This window comes from Natator depressus, chromosome 6 (assembly GCF_965152275.1).
Source record: "Natator depressus isolate rNatDep1 chromosome 6, rNatDep2.hap1, whole genome shotgun sequence".
In the NCBI taxonomy this organism is placed as follows: domain Eukaryota; kingdom Metazoa; phylum Chordata; order Testudines; family Cheloniidae; genus Natator; species Natator depressus.
Genome location: NC_134239.1, coordinates 103239571 through 103256402, shown reverse-complemented (window position 1 = coordinate 103256402; position 16832 = coordinate 103239571). Strand labels below are relative to the sequence as shown.

The 16832-nt window shown below is 42.9% G+C and overlaps 1 protein-coding gene across 1 annotated transcript in view; it reads right to left on the bottom strand.

Annotated features, from left to right (window-relative positions):
• The window catches only part of CCDC197 (coiled-coil domain containing 197), a 77244-nt gene that overhangs the window by 28673 nt on the left and 31739 nt on the right, over positions 1-16832 (bottom strand). The gene's annotated exons all lie outside the window — the stretch shown is intronic.

Below are 16832 nucleotides of genomic sequence, written 5' to 3'. Positions count from 1 at the left end.
ACCAAAAGAAAGGGAGCGCTTCAGCGTCTGTGCCTCCCTAAGGGGCTTTATAGCAGGCAGATTGTACTTAAATTCCAGTAATAAGAATGAAGGGCAGATCCTGGTGCTAGATGCACAAACTTCCTTCCTCTCAGAAAATCTTTGTGATCTTAGACAGTTCTGGCAAATTATAACTCAGTGTGGGGAGCACTAGCTAGCTTTAGGGAAGGGGGCACAGAAAAGGAAGTAGTATAAATGTTGCCTCCTCTGCCAACTTTGAATAGTTTACATATGTGTGTCAGACACTGGCTGAGCCAGGCCACTTTCAACCTCAGCTCTTTTCAGCTTCGTAGCAGGGTTGGGGAACACCACAAGGGTTCTGTTTAGGGAATGATCCTAGTTGTATCACAGTCTATAGATCCTCTTATTACTAAGGCCTCAGACAGATGCTCTTTAATATCAGTTTGTGTATGATGTGTGACCTCACATTCCAGCTAGCCCTCCCCGCAAAAAAAAAAAAAAAAAAAAAAAAAAAAATCACCAGAGGTTCTTTATGAGCACCACTGTTGTCTCAAAATAAGTCAAAAGCCAATCCCTGTTCATGCTCAGGGAGGTGAGAAGAAGGAGTCTCAGAATCTATGACTCCTGAAGCCACTGAATATGCCACAGAAACATGAACAGAGACTTAGCCCTTGTTTGTCTTAGGGCAGGTCTACACTTAAAACACTGCAACTGCACAGCTGTGATACTTAAGTTACCCCCAGGGGAATTCTGTGCCTAAACAGTCTACCTATTTTGTTTGTGGAAACAACAATCACATCAGTTTCAATTATTTTGGTAATTTATTTCAAAATATCTGTCAACAAGTATGCTTAACAATACAGACAAAGATTCAGGATTTTTTTTTTTGGGGGGGGGGGGGACAAATAGGTTCTTTGCTAGACAGATTAATACAGAAACATATTTCCTGTAGAAGCAGTGCAAAGGCCTGGGGGAGTCGGGCATTACAGAAGAGCTGAGGAAGAGGGAAGGAGCCTGGGAGTGAGTCTGTAGGGTTGTTGGGTGTGGGTGGGGGGGAGGCGGAAGGGGAATTTAGGGATTTGGGGAGCCTCCCCCATGCAAGCCAACTGACCCCTAACCTCTCCCATTCAGGCACATCTGCCCCTGTCCCTAGTGTGGCCCTGCAGCCCCCTCCCATTCAGCCCTGGGCTCAGTGCTTTCACCCCACTGGCTCCTGAGCCCCCACCCCAGTTTTTTCCCCCCTGAACTCCAGTCTGACTCCTAGAAGCCCCCTGTGCCTGTGCCTCTGTCCTCCCAACCCATGCCTCCTAATCTGGGTCTGTGGGTAGCTGGCTGTTCTGGCACCACAACAACCTCTGGTGGGTGAAAGGCAGAATGTATTTTCTACAAAAAAAAGTCATGAATTCTGCACATGAGCATTGGTGCTGAATTCCCCCAGGAGTATTATGTGAAGACGCTCCTACGCCAATGGGAGAGTGTCTCGCGTTTGCGTAGTTAATCTACCTCTCCCAAGAGGTGGTAGAAGCTCTCCCACCAACATAGTGCTGTCTACATGCAAGGTTAGGTTGGTATAACTGCATTGCTTGGGGTGTGGATTTTTCACACCCCTGAGCGACAAAGTTATACCGATACAGCTCTGTAGCGTATCCAGCCTTAAGGGTTCATCTGCTGCATAAGCTCATGCCCTACCTGAAGTTGTAGTTTCCAGGGCAACCAACTGAGATGCTACCAACAGGCTAATGCTGTCAGGTGAGGAATAAAGCAACAGAAAGTGGATACAGATCCTGATTTCAATAAAGAATGAAGGGAAAGCACCACACAGAAAGCAAAGCACAGCAAATTTGATCTTTAGGCTGGGCTTACGCTCCATTTTTGTACCAGTATAATTATGTTGGTTAGGAGGGGTCTTTAACATAGTAGTTATACCAGAACAAACCCTAGGGTGGGCACCATTATACTAGTATAGTTTATCCCACTTCCCTTATGGGAATAAAACTATACTATTGTTAGCACCCTTATGCCAGAATAACTGTGTCTGCACTTGGAGGTCGTACTGCTTTAACTACACTGAGCTAGATAAAGCCATACAACTTCCTAGTGAAGGCAGGGCCTAAGGCCAGATTCTGTTAGTTTTCCCATGAGACGGTTATAACTTTAAGGAAATAATCAGGCTTAAATCTTTCAGCGGAACATTGAAGTCATTTCCAAAAAATATGTGCAAAGATATTCAGTTAAGTTATCCACATTAATCGTGGCAGTGTGATTAGCTAATTGTTGGAAGAAGTTACATGAAGTAAACAGAGTGCCTAAAATGCCAACACACGTAAGGAGCTTTCTGTAGAAGGGCAATTTCCAGCTAGGAGGACTTTACTAAGGAGACATTTCTTCTCAGAGTTAAGCTTTGAGACTTATCACTCACCATATGGAATGTGCGCATGGCTACATAAAGACTGTCAGACTAGGGTAGGGCATATCCTCTGAAGTCTAGTCACAGAAATTAGAATGGAAGATAACCCACAGCATCATTCAGGCCATCCTTTCCCGACTAGCTCAAGTGAGAAGACTTCAACCCCAGCTAGTGAGAGACTGTTCCAAATAATGAGCTCTACTGTTATCAAGTAAAAAACTGCTATGTTTTCATGTGCTTTTATGTCATCCTACTAGTCCTAGTTTGAAAGATCACTAGTGCATCTGTCCACACAAATGGCACTGGAAAATTTGTCCCTTCCCCCTCCCATCAAAACATTTTGAAATTCATTTTGTTTTTTAAATCAGGTCATATATTATACCACCACCTAGCTGTTGGAGGCAAGTATCGTTGTACCCTTTTTACAGATGGGGAAACTGAGGCACAAAATGACTTGCCATGGGTATGCTGAGTGAACTTTGGCAAAGCCAGGATTAGCACCTAGATCCCCTGAGGCCCAGTCCAGTGCCCTATCCACTAGGCAACACTATCTCAAGTATGTTTTTAAAAAGTGTGAGCAGGCCCTGATGATCTGAACTGCCAGAGCAGTTAATCAGTGCTATTACCAATGCTGCACATGTTCCTGCCACAAAATCCTGGAGGCTACTGAAAGCAGAAAGTAAACCCACACAGAGTGGTCTTCTGCTGCATTAGAGAAATTGTGGTAAATATTGATAGGAAGTTCTACTCCGTACTTTGAAAGGCAAACTAGGAAGATCTCAACATTTAAAACAAAAACCTACTTATATAATCTCAAAATAGCAGGAACATCAAGACTTGTCCCTATTTTTGCCAGGGAGGTGGAGCTTTGAGCCTTGAATTGAAAAATGGTTAAAGGTGTTGAATCTTCCACACAGACAACTTTTCCTCTCATTTGTCAAGAGCTTGGGTTAAATGGGTATGAACAAAAGATCTCTTCCTCACTAACTTACCCAGCTTCTAGTCTCTGGGGCTGTCAGAATTAGAGCAGGGCAAATTTTTGACAGGTTCAGACCACTGAAACATTTCATGAATTCCTGTTAGTTTCATTGAATTGATAGTGTTAAAAAAAAAGTCTAAATTTGTAGTTTTGACTTTTAAAATGGAAATTTCAATTTTTATTTAAAACAATTTCAAAATTTCCTTCCATTTTCTTAGCAAACACATTAAAGTGTTCAAACTCAAAACATTTCAGGTTGAACAAAATGTGAACCCAGAACAGTTTGTTTTAAACTTTTTGGTTCATCAACAATTTTGAAAGTTTTTCATTTTAGTTTGATCCAAAAAATTTGATATTTAAAAAAAAAAAAAAAAAAAAAAAACACAACACAAAAAAACTACACCAACAACTCCAGAACAGTTATTGGTTCATCTCAAAACAACAAAAAACAAACAAACAAACAAAAAAAACACAAACACACACACACCACAATCCCATCAGTTCCCCAGCAAAAAATGGGAATTAAAGACCCAATATTTGTAATGTGAAAAAACAAGGATTTTTTTTCCAATCAAACCAAGCAGCTTTTATCCTGCACTCTAAAATATGGTTTGTGTAGTATAAAAAAACCATTTAATAATGTTTAATGATAGTGGCTTTGTTAGTAAAAGGGTCTTTCAATTATCCCAGCAAGCCTGTCTATTTTCAGAAGTATGGGTGTTACCAGTAGCCAGATGCAGCTTTCCACTCACAAAATCAAGGAAATGTTTGCATTTTTTTTATTATTCTAAAATGTCTTATAAGAAGTGTCTTGAAAGGGCATATGCGCTCACAGAATGCTAATTTGCAAGCCCTAAAAATACCGAGGTCTGACTGAGAATGGCGTACCGGTCAGCAAAAGTTCTCTTTATTACTCCTACACTTTAATGAAGCAGTTTCTTATGATGTGATCAGGCCAAATCTCAGCTTGCATCCGGTTAAAAAAAGTCTCCCATGGCTAGGTTAAGAGGTGTAAGAACAGCTACCACTGAAGCATTTGTTCCCTGTTGGGAACAAAATGCCATAAATACAGGTTTCTGCTCTCCTTTCACTAATATTTACAACCATTTTATAAGCTTTGAAAAGCAAATTGGGCACTTGGATTTATGGCACAGTTTCTCCCCTCAGAAGTCTAGTGCCCAGCCCATACAAGCATTGTACACGTGCTCTCCTGTGCCAAATGACCTCCCAAAAGAAAGAGGCAGCAACTCAGCAAAGTATATTGCTTTGCGATTGTACCAGTAAACAGTATCCTTCCTGCTTTGGTTTTCAATTAGCAAAACTTCTCAAAGTTGTCATGAAACTAAGGCCTAAGTTTTCAGAGCTCATCAGCAATTTCTGGTGTCCCAGTTTTTGGTTGCCTGTTTTCAATCAATTTCTGAAATCATGTATTATATGTATTGCAATAGTGCCTGGGAGCCCCTGTCGTCTTTGTACCAGGCCTAGCACAGTGAGATCCTGGTTTACAAAACAGAAAACCCCAGCCCCTGCCCCACAGAGCTGTGAAAGTGAGGCCCCTTTCAAGGCATCTCAGGTTGGGTGCTCAAATCACTGAGTTTTAAATAACTTAAGTCAAAATCAACTAGGGAAGACTATGCAGATTCATTTGAATACTTCTAAATCATGGATATATTGTGTGATGGGAGGTCATTTCTTCCTTGACTTAAAAAAAAAAAAAATGATCCCAAATTGATATTGTGACTGACATTTATCAAGGCTTTGCAGATATTGGCTTTGCACACAGGCTCCCTTGGCAATCTAAAAGACTTCCCACACATGCTGGTAAACCTCCATTACAAAAAACAAAAAAACCAATGCTATCTGCTATGAAAAACAGGTCCTCTGGAAACACTAGGTGTTATCCCAGCCACTGACAGAGCTGCGTGTGCATATTCTAAGCAGACTGCAACAACTCTGCCAGGGTTGTATGCCACAATCATAGAATATCAGGGTTGGAAGGGACCTCCGGAGGTCATCTAGTCCAACCCCCTGCTCAAAGCAGGACCGATCCTGAAGGATCAACTGAATAAACTGAAGGATTAGCTGTTATAATGATTAACTGCTGGGTCCATCTCACCTGCAGTCCTCTGGAAGAGGTATTTAGAATGTGAGAGCACAATAATCTGAATGTGATCACATTGCATGGCCATTGGTTACTCTTAATGTTTCCTTTATTTAAATTTACAGGAAAAGTCAGCATGCATTACCATAATTAATATGATTGAAACTTTGGGCCCAATTCTTTTCTGGTTTATACTCTGTTCATAGATTCCAATGCCGGAAGGGACCATTGTGGCCAGCTAATCTTACCTCCTGTATAACAAAAGCCATAGAACTTCCAAAATTCCTAGAGCATGTTATTTTATAAAAAAAAAAGTATTCATTTAGAAACGGTCAGGGATGGAGAATCCACCATGGCCTTCGGTAAGTTGTTCCAATGATTAATTATTCTCAATGTTAAAAAAAATTACACTTTATTTCCAGTCTGAATTTGTCTAGCTTCAGCCTGACATTTGTTGTGTTATACCTTTCTCTGCTAAAGAACCCATTATTAAATATTTATTCCCCCGTGTAGGTAATTACAGACTGTGAGCCTTAACATTTTCTTTGTTAAGCTAAAAAAAAAAAAAAAACCAATGGAGCTTCTATAAAGCATTTTCTAATTCTTTAATCATTCTCATGGCTCTTCTCTGAAGCTCCTCTCCAATTTATCAACATTCTTCTTGGATTGATGACACAGAACTAAACAAACAGTATTCCAGTATCAGTCACACCAGTGCCATATACAGAGGTAAAAGAACTTCAGCACTCCTACTTGACATTCCTGTTTTTCCAATCACAGGATTGCATTAGCACTGTTGGCCACAGCATCATACTAGGAACACATTCAGCTGATCACCACCATGACACCGCCCTCCCCCAAATCTTTTTCAGAGTCATTACTTCCCACGATAAAGTCCCCCATCCTGCAAGTTTGGCCTAAAGTCTTTGTTCCTAGATGTATATATTTACATTTAGCCATATTAAAACACACATACTATTTGCTTGAGTCCAGATCACACTCTGCCAGTGACCTGTCCTCTTCATTGTGTCATCTGCAAACCTTCAGTGATGATTTTATGTTGTCATCCAGGTCATTAATACAAATCCTAAATAGCACAGGGCCAAGAACTAATCCCTGCAGGACCCAACTGGATGTGTGCTGCAACATAAAACAATCATTCTAATCTGTTTTAATCAAAATGTCATGCAATGTCAAGGCAAATTCCTTACAGAAGTCTGAGGGTATGTCTACCCTGACAATGCTACAGTGGAGCAGCTGCAGACACTACCTATGCAGATGGGAGGGATTCTCCCATCACTGTAGGTAATCCATCTACCTGAAAGATGGTAGCTAGGTTGACTGAAAACTACTTCCATGAGAAACTTCTTTAGAAAGGAGGTCAGCCCGAGTTAAGTTTAGTCTCTAGAAAACATGCTATGATTTTTTTGTATTTGTAACCATTTGTTTCCCTATATCCTTTTTCACTATCACCTGAACCTTAAATCTTTGATAAATATATTTATAGTGAAAACAAGTTTAAGTGCTGGACAAGAGTTGAAGCGGTCCCTTTGGGGAATAGCAGACTTGGTATTTCTGCAAGTAGCCAGTGACAGGAGCTGGCTATCCCTTGGGCAATGCTTCAAGGGGACCTGAAGACTGGGGTGCACCCACTGTTAACCTGCAAGCAAAGAAAGGGCTGTCATAGTCCAGGGGAGAGCGCTCGAGTAGCCAGAAAGCCAAAACATGAAGGAGATTAGAGGGTTAAAAAACCAAACAAAAAAATCCAAAAAATTATTCCAGTTTGCTTTATGAATTTGATAGCACTTTTGCTGTAGTCATTCAGTTTGCCCTATTCTTTTGAGGGTTTCCACATTGCAACAGAGGAAGGAAAATATTGCAAACAATACAGGAAGATGCAACTAAAGAACACCAACACTGGCAAGAGGAATCAAGGGCATGTGATCCCTGCAACTACTTTTTACTTTTTTCTTCTTTTAAGTCACCTAGGTTTCCCTTTAAAGTGTCCCTTTAAATGACTGGGTCTGTAGCTGAGCACAGAATTCACCCCCCCGACTCCCAGGTAGCCAGCTACATGCTCTCTAAAGTCTCTCTTCTACTCAGTTATCATGACCAAGGATTACTCTTTAGGAAGAGACATTTTGACAGCCACTGAGAGCAGACACTAGATGGCACAGATGCATCAGCAAATCTGTTCCTAGCCCAAGAAATGCAAATCTCAGGACTATGAGGAGTGGATAGGCTGGAAAAGAAGACAAGCGCGCTAGTGGATCTTCTCCCCACTGAGCGTGAAAACACTGGATTAGATCAGTCTGACAAACTGTCCTACCTACCACCAGGAAGAACAATGGTGGCTACTAATTCACAGTGTAAGCCACCAGTTCCTAAACCGAATTTCACACCCCTTGATAATCTGTACCTTATTCCCCGATAACCAGAAACTCCTATGCTTAAACTCTGTACCGTTTTCCTTCTTACTTCAACATTATCTTAATAAAGTATACCCTCCCCTGCCCTTCTTCCTTAGCACTAGAGAGATGCCAAAAGGCACAGACGCTTACACCTAGTTTTGTTGCTTATTGAAATGGATTTCAGAGTAACAGCCGTGTTAGTCGGTAAGGTGCCACAAGTACTCCTTTTCTTTTATTGAAATAGAGTACCCCAAATTGACAGCCACCCCCACAAATTTGCTACCTCGCTTTTATTTTGTCTGTTATTGACCTCAGAGATGCAGCATTATGAAACAGAGGAGAAACAACGGCATTTAGGCTGAAGACATGGAGCTCACATTGTTCAGAAGCATTTTGCACTCACAGTGCTCATGTCCCTCGCTTTGGCTCGTCACCTCACCCTGTGCCGTCTTTGCGCCTGGGTGTAAGGACGGTGTAGTGCTTAACGTCACGCTGGAGGCCAGGCAGAAGCAGCGCTGGGGAAGGCGGATGGGCAGAAGCGACGCAGTGAAGCCGAGACCGATGCAATTACTTTAGGGTCCAGCCACATTACAGATGGAACCACCATTTTGTAACCGCACTAACAGGTTACAGGGGGTCCGACTTGCGTCCGTACAGCAACTTTCCGGGCATCTTCCACAGCACTCCGCAGAATCGTGTGTTTAAGTGCGTGTTGTGGGGCGCTCCGGACAGTTATCCCGGAGCAGCTGCTGCCTGCGCCATGAACTAAGGTATCTGAGCAGCTCGCTCACTTCCCGCTTTTTGTGGCTAGGCAGCTTCCTCAGTCTTGTGTCCTCCTCAAGCAACTCCTCCCCACAGTCCGCAGGATTAACCTGATCCACGAGTGGTCTGATCCCGAGCAGAGCCCTCCCTCGGGTACAGCGGATCAGGGGGCCTGCCGTGGGGCCCGCGCGCCATAAACCCGTGAGGAGGCGGGGGGTGGAGGTGAGGTGAGCGGCCGGCAGTGAGGAGGTAGGTGGGTGGACGGACAGCGAGGGAGAGAGCCGCGGCCACCGGCAGCCCCTCTACTAGACCCTCCCTCAGCGGCGCCCCCTGCCGGCGGGCCCCCGCCGATCAGCGCCTCCTGCCTGCCGCAGATCCAATGTTCTGCGGCGGCCGGAGGCGCTGGGGGGTAATGGGGAGGTGAGGCAAGGCAGAGCCAGGAGTGCACCCCCTGACCCATTAGAAACTCGGCACCTATGTCCCAGGCCCTGCTCCCCCAGGGATGTCCGTGATCCTGAGGGCTTGGTGCAGCGCCTCAAATTAGAGACAGGGTGTCTCAAACCCCTCACCTATTTGTATTGCAACTTCCTGCACCCCTTCTCTCCTAGCTCTGTGTAGTGGTACAGTTCACCATTAAGTCACTCTGCCAGCTTGACAGTGCCTTTAAGGAAGACTAGTTCAGAAAAATGTTTCTAGAGCCAGTAGGTGGAACAACTGAAGTGCAGTGGGCTTGATTAGCTAGGGAGTCATCAGGAAGCTATTAGCTATGTGTACTGTTACAAATACATCTGGTAACATCCGCAAGCAAACAGCAGCGATCCAGGCCATTATGTGGATGAGGAATCTACCAGTTAGAATTTAGACATCCCACAGTATAGTAAACTGAAGAAAGCTTTGCTATATAGCCAGTGCCTAGTTTCATAAATCTCTAGTCCTAATTCAATTAATGCATAATTTTAAAGGTCTTCTTAATTTGTTTTCAGTAATTTCCCCAGTTCTGAGGGAAAGAGCCCTCCTTAAATACCCAAAAAGGGAGTTGAAAATTATAGATTGGCCTGGCTTGAATTAAATCCATCCTAACAGGCTCTATATTTGGTTACCTCTAATACTGAGGCCCGACTAAGAAATGCAAGTGTACCATGTGACTCAGATGTAATGCAGACAAAGACACTTAAAGACCTTGCAGAGGAAGACATCTTTAGCCATGTCATATTGACGTGACAATTGTCTTGGCTTAATGGCATTACACCCCTGCCAGTTGCTTGCATGCATGGGGCAAACATCTTCAGTGGGGGTTGAAGGCATTCAATGTTTTGCAGTATCTCATGGTAGAATTGTAACTTCATTCAGATAGGAATTGCCAGACCAGACCAGACCAGTCCAATGGCCCATCTTGTCCTTCATACAGTCTGACAGCATCCAGTGTCAGCTACAGAGGAAGGTGCAAGAAATCCCATGGCAGACAGATGAGGCATAATCTGCCCCCATGAAAGTATCATCCTGATCTCCAATAGTTAGAGATTGCTGGTTTCAGCCCTGAAACCAGCAGTTTTATCTGCCTTCCAGTGGAGTTACCATTAACCATTATAATTTTGGATCTGGTTATTCATATAACCTTCCAATCCCTCTGAATCTTACTAAATTCTTGGCTTCAACATCCTATGACAATTCATTCCACATTTCAATCACATTTCTTTTTATGTCTGGACCATTCAGCCTGCAGTACTGATGATATAGTCACTCTTTAGTAGGTCTAACAACTGGTGAGGATAGTGAGTGCTTGGAGAGATTTACCACATTAAGTTCTTACCCTTCAGAAAAGTTACGTAAGATGACAACTTAGTAGGGCTGTCAATTAATTGCAGTTTATTAAAAAACTAGTTTTGAGTTGTGATTAATTGCACTGTTAAAAATAGAATACCAATTAAAATTATATTTGAAAATGTAGAATAGGATTTAAATTATATCAAGTGAGCACTGCATACTTTGTATTACAAATTTGAAAAATAATTTTTACAGTGCAATTCACTTCATACAAGTACTGTAGTGCAATCTATTGTGAGAGTGCAATTTACAAATTTAGATTTTTGTTGTTACATAATGGCACTCAAAAAAACAATGTAAAACTTGAGCGTACAAATCCACTCAGTCCTACTTCTTGTTCAGCTAATCGCTAAGACAAACAAGTTTGTTTACATTTATGGGAGATAGTGCTGCCCACTTATTTACAATGTCACATGAAAGTGACAACAGGTGTTTGCTGGCTACAAAAGTGCCATGCGTTGCAAGGCATTTACGTGCCAGATATGCTAAACATTTGTTTGCCCCTTCATGCTTTGGCCACCATTCCAGAGGACATGCTTCTGCTTGTTACTATTTTAATATGTGTACTACAGTATCATAGAGGCCCAAAACCAAGATCAGGCTCCCATTTTACATACATTCTCCCCCCCATCCCCCATTTTTACGAGCTAAGGAACCGAAGCAATGAGAGATTAAAAGTGACTTGTTCAAGGTCACACAGAAAGCCTATTGCAAAGGCCAGAACTGAACCCAGCTCTCAGTCTCAGCACAGTGCCTTAACCATCCTTCCTCTCCAAGGTCATAATGCCCCCTCAAGCACACACACCCAGCCCCCATTCAGTTTGTTGCTACACTGCCTGTGGCAGCTCACACAGTACTTCAAGCATGGTTAGATTTATGTAGAATAGGAGACAGTGATCTTGTTGCAGAGAAGCTTAGTGTTTCCTATAAAAGTCCCTACTAGATTAGTAAAAGACTTATTTGTTACATTTAGCTCAGTATCGCATTGCTGTAGAAACCTTTGGGAGCTCAGTTTTTTGAGTAAATCCCTACAGTATGGATTGGTTATGTTCCATTATTCCCATGATGCAGATTTCAGGTGACAAGCAGCTACTTCCTCTATCATTACAGGAATTAGAAAAAAAAATACCTTCACCCCAATATGAGTGTAGCTGACTGAGGTAGATTCCTAGTTGTTGGATTACCAGGTCAATGCTGCTGTTTTATCCACCTGTCTAACTCAGGTATTCCTAATGCACAGCATTCTAGAGCTAGGGCTAAGGCACTTGCTACAGCAGAACAAACATTTACAGATGAAGCACTTCCTTCAAGACACTTTAAGTGAAGGGTGACCAAATCAAAATCCAAAAGCCACCTATCATAGTGCAGACATCCTCCTCAGGGTGAAGTATCATGAGAAGTCATGGTTCAAACAGCTCAGACTTTCTAGTTTTAGATTATGGGACATTTGTTTTAATCCCTATGAGCCATTCATCAGACCTCTTGATGTATATCAATAAAACCTTCCAGTGTAGATGGACTAAGCCTTACATGCATGTTCAGAATCTGTGACATGGATACAATCAAAAATACTATAGCCAGAGCCAATTAATCCAGGCCCAGATAAGTGGCATCACTCTGCTTAACTGGAGAGTGAGAGGGAATAAGTGACAAACCTGAACAACATCAGGAACAGTGTAACACCTTCCCCAGTCTCAAAACATGTTGCAACATTCCTGCATTTAGCCTCATACCTCTGTGAAGTGGGTATTATTCCCATTTAGATGGCTGTACAGGCCAGTTACGGCCCCAATTCAATCCCTGTTCAGGACAGCACTGAAGCAGGTGCATAGGTCCCATTGACTTCAATGGGACCTAAGTGCATTCTTAAAGTAGTGCTTTGATCCTAACCTGAGCAGAGATGGACCTGAGCATGTGCTTTCCTGAATTCAGGAATAAGTATCAGCTAACCTCACAATAGCTTGTGGTGGAGTCAGGCCTAGAGCAGGTGGTTCGGATCCTCATCCTGTGCCGTAGCTACTAGACAGTGTTTCCTCCCATTTAGTAGTGGTGTTTGCAGACCACACTGGTCAGCCATGTATAGCAAACTCTCAGGCTTACAGCTGAGCTGTTTGTTGCCATTAATATTCTGTTGTCCCTTTGTTTCTTTCATGCCATTTCATAGTTAGTAAATGAATCTGTTCTCCTAGTATTTTTTTTAAAATGCTTTTCACTATGGTTATTTTAAAGTCAGTTTGGCATAAGTTTAAACATACCCATCAACCAGCTTCTTTTAGCCTCCAATAATCAGGATGATACCTTACCTGACATTTCCACCAGGATAGTCCAAATTAGCCTTCCACTGTTCTATGGATAAACTCAGTTATGATGTTTCTTATCCTGAGTTACCTAGCAAAGAGGAGAGAAACGTCTGACATAGGAAGAACACGTTACCTGCACTTTTCCTAGGTTTCTACAGTATGCACTTTTATCTCAGCATTGGCAAGTCAAACAACTCAGGGCATTGCACCACTGCCACCATGTCAAGGTTCCTTCCCCACTCTGAACTCTAGGGTACAGATGTGGGGACCTGCATGAAAGACCCCCTAAGCTTATTTTTAGCAGCTTAGGTTAAAACTTCCCCAAGGTACAAACTGTTTCACCTTTTGTCCCTGGACCTTATGCTGCCACCACCAAAATGTCTAACAAAGACAGGGGAAGTGCCCACTTGGAAACATCTCCCCCCCAAAATAACCCCCCCCCACAGCACTACACCCCCTTTCCTGGGGAAGGCTTGATAAAAATCCTCACCAATTTGCATAGGTGAGCACAGACCCAAACCCTTGGATCTTAAGGGCAATGAAAAAGCAATCAGGTTCTTAAAAGAGGATTTTAATTAAAGAAAAAGAAAACCCTCTAAATCAGGAAGGGAAATACCCGACAGAGTAGTCAGATTCAAAACAGAGAATCCCTCTAGGCAAAACCTTAAGTTACAAAAAAGACACAAACAGGAATATACATCCCATTCAGCACAACTTATTTTATCAGCCATTTAAACAAAACAGAATCTAACACGTATCTAACTAGGTTGCTTACTAACTCTTTACAGGAGTTCTGACCTGCGTTCCTGCTCTGGTCCCGGCAAAATCACCACACAGACAGAGAGGACCCTTTGTTTCCCCCCGGCCTTGGAAGTATCTTGTCTCCTCATTGGTCATGTGCCAGTGAGGTTATCTTAGCTTCTTAACCCTTTACAGGTTCACTTAACAGAAAAAATAGGCCAGAGCTACAAAGTTCAGATGCAATTCAAGGTTTAGTTACCCCTACAAAACTTAGGGAAGGGTGTTCTGATCCAGGGGTTTGGTTTAGTATATTAGAGATAGTTATCCAAGTTCAGATCCTGATCTGGATTCTCAGCCCTCCCCAATCTGTGGGATGTTTGGACGCTGACCTAACAGGTCTTGACTGCTACACCAGAGGAGAAATATTAAATAGCATGACAGACTGCTCTGTGCTATGCATGCAGAAGAGTTAATTGCCCACTTTATCTTGAATAATCTCTTGCAACATGCATTAACTCCCTATGCTTACAATCTGTCCACCTTATATTTAGCTGTGATACAGAGTACCTTGCCAGACCTGAAGAAGAGCTCCAGGTAGCTCAAAAGCTTGTACCTCCCACCCACAGAAGTTGTTCTAATAAAAAGATATTACCTCACCCACCTTGTCTCTGAGTAATCTCAGGTGATGCAAGTGCACCTGGGTAGATTTAGCAACATCCTATTCCTTTAGGGGAAAAAAAAAAAAAAAAAAAAGCACAAACTTTGTTGTACTAGTTGGTCCTCTCTCTAGGATACAAGAGAGTGTTATTCTATCTAGTGCTTGCCCCACTAACTGTATCCTAAACTGTTCTGCAGTTAGTCAAAACAGTAACAGATTAAAAACAGGTTTGTGACTATTGTGCTGAGGGGGAGGAGGGGAAGAAGAGAGAGAGGAAACAAAGCTATATGTAAGAAGATGTAGGCTGCTGGCCCATCTCCCCAGCCAACAGAGGCTTAAACACCACACTTAGAGTCTGCTCAGGCCCTTTCTTCAGGGCACCATTTAGTGATGACATCAACAATAATTAGCAAACCCTAAAACAGCTTGATATAAATCCAAGAACTAACTACCTTTTAACCTGACTCTGCAGTTTCTTTACCAGAGCCTCCCTACTCCTGATAGTACTTCCCCACTCCTCCAGTGGGCTGGAATATCCACTTACCCAAGTATCAACCTACTTCCTTCAACTCAGGTGCCCCCTATTAAACTTACCTCTTTCTGCCTTTATATGAATCAGATGTTCATCAAGCAGTCACCTGATCCCTTCCCAGCTGGGGCTGATAATCACTACCAGGTCCAAACACCTATTCTTAAAGAGGCTCTGCTTCAAAAAAAACAGGGCTGTCTGGCTCCAGGCCCTGTGGCCTTTAAAAGGGTAGACCACACTGTTACAGAGACCTGGAAGAATTGCTTCTGCTTTTTACCATAGAAGTAGCAGGAGTGCCAAGTCTTGTCTTCTCCCTAGAGAAATCTCCAGCAAAAACAGGGATTTCACAGAGCTTTCCTGAAGGGGAAAGAGTGTTGAATCTTTACCAAAGAGAGCTTTTCTCCCATATGTCTCTCAGAAGTTTGAGTTCACTGTATCTTGACAAAAGAACAAAACAAAGAGCCTGGTTCTCAGCTGTACTGAAGCCCCTTTAAGTTATTCCATTGGCAAAAAGGAGCTATAAATGACCCCTGATGAATGTCCCCTCCATAAGGAGGTTTTCAGCAGGTGGAGAGCTGCTGGAATAACACTGTCAGCCTCCTCTTCCTGCTCCCAACATAAGAATGAAGGGTTGAGGGTCAGGAAGGAAGTGAGGGCAAAACACACTGCACTCCAGCTACCCTCCCTTGGCAGATGACCCCCAAGAGGCCATTGCAGCCAGAAGATAAGTAAGAGCAGCCTTAAGGCAGGCCCATCTGACTTCTCCATGAATCCCGGTGGCATAAAGTAGCAGAGAAACAGTATCTTATAATTTTTTAGAAAGCATTTATCTTTACTTATCTTTTTACTGCAACTGAGTAGAGGGGAACTATTTGGTGGTGGTGTTATATTTCTAAGGTAGCAGAGTCAACCAATCAATCAAAATGGTAGAATAAAGTAGTAATAATAAGATCATCCCAATCGGCAGGCACATAGAAATAGCTGAAGCAGTGGGAGAGGGAAGGGTAGGGAATGGTTCAACTATAGGTTCTAGGTCCTGTTGTTTTTAATTAAGTCTGAAAAGGCAAGGCAATTGCAGCTTTCTCCATTTATTTCATAACTGCAGAAACATTGCTTGGAAAATGCATGCACAAGTAATATGACAAATGTGCTAAGAAATCCACTTAATTTCACTTGACAGTCACAGTTTCAAAACAAGTAGACACATCAGCAAATGGCAGACGGCCAAATTCTGGGATCTCTTCAACAGGTGTAAATCTGAAATAACTCTGCTTTATGCAGATATTAACTGAGAACATAACTGATTGATGCTCGGGACCAGCATCTTCAGCTGGTGTAATTCACTTGACTCCTTCTGAGGCCTAGTCTGCACATAGGAGTTTTGCCAATGAAAGTTATAGCAGTTCAATTAAATTGATGAAGCTATGGGTTGAGTGTGTTCACACTGCTCCTTGTGCACCGGTGGGCATGCTCGTGTCTACACAGGGCCATACTGCATTGATGTAGCTGGTATAGTGTGTGTAGGTATCTTAGGGTATGTCTACACTACGAAATTAGGTCGAATTTATAGAAGTCGGTTTTGAAGAAAGCGTTTTTATACAGTCGATTGTGTGTGTCCCCACACAAATGCTCTAAGTGCATGTAGTCGGCAGAGTTTGTCCACAGTACCAAGGCAACCGTTGACTTCCGGAGCGTTGCACTGTAGGTAGCTATCCCACAGTTCCCGCAGTCTCTGCCGGCCATTTGAATTCTGGGTAGAAATCCCAGTGCCTGATGGGGCTAAAACATTATCGTGGGTGGTTCTGGGTACATATCGTCAGGCCCCACCTTCCATCCCTCCTTCCGTGAAAGCAAGGGCTATAAATCATTTTGCGCCTTTTTTCTTGAGTTACCTGTGCAGATGCCATACCATGGCAAGCATGGAGCCCGCTCAGCTAACCGTCACCATATGTCTCCTGGGTGCTGGCAGACGTGGTACTGCATTGCTACACAGTAGTAGTTTATTGCCTTTTGGCAGCAGACAGTGCAGTATGACTGGTAGCCGTCGTCGACATAGTCCTGGGTGCTCTTTTAACTGACCTCAATGAGGTCAGGGGCGCCTGGGCAAACATGGGAGTGAC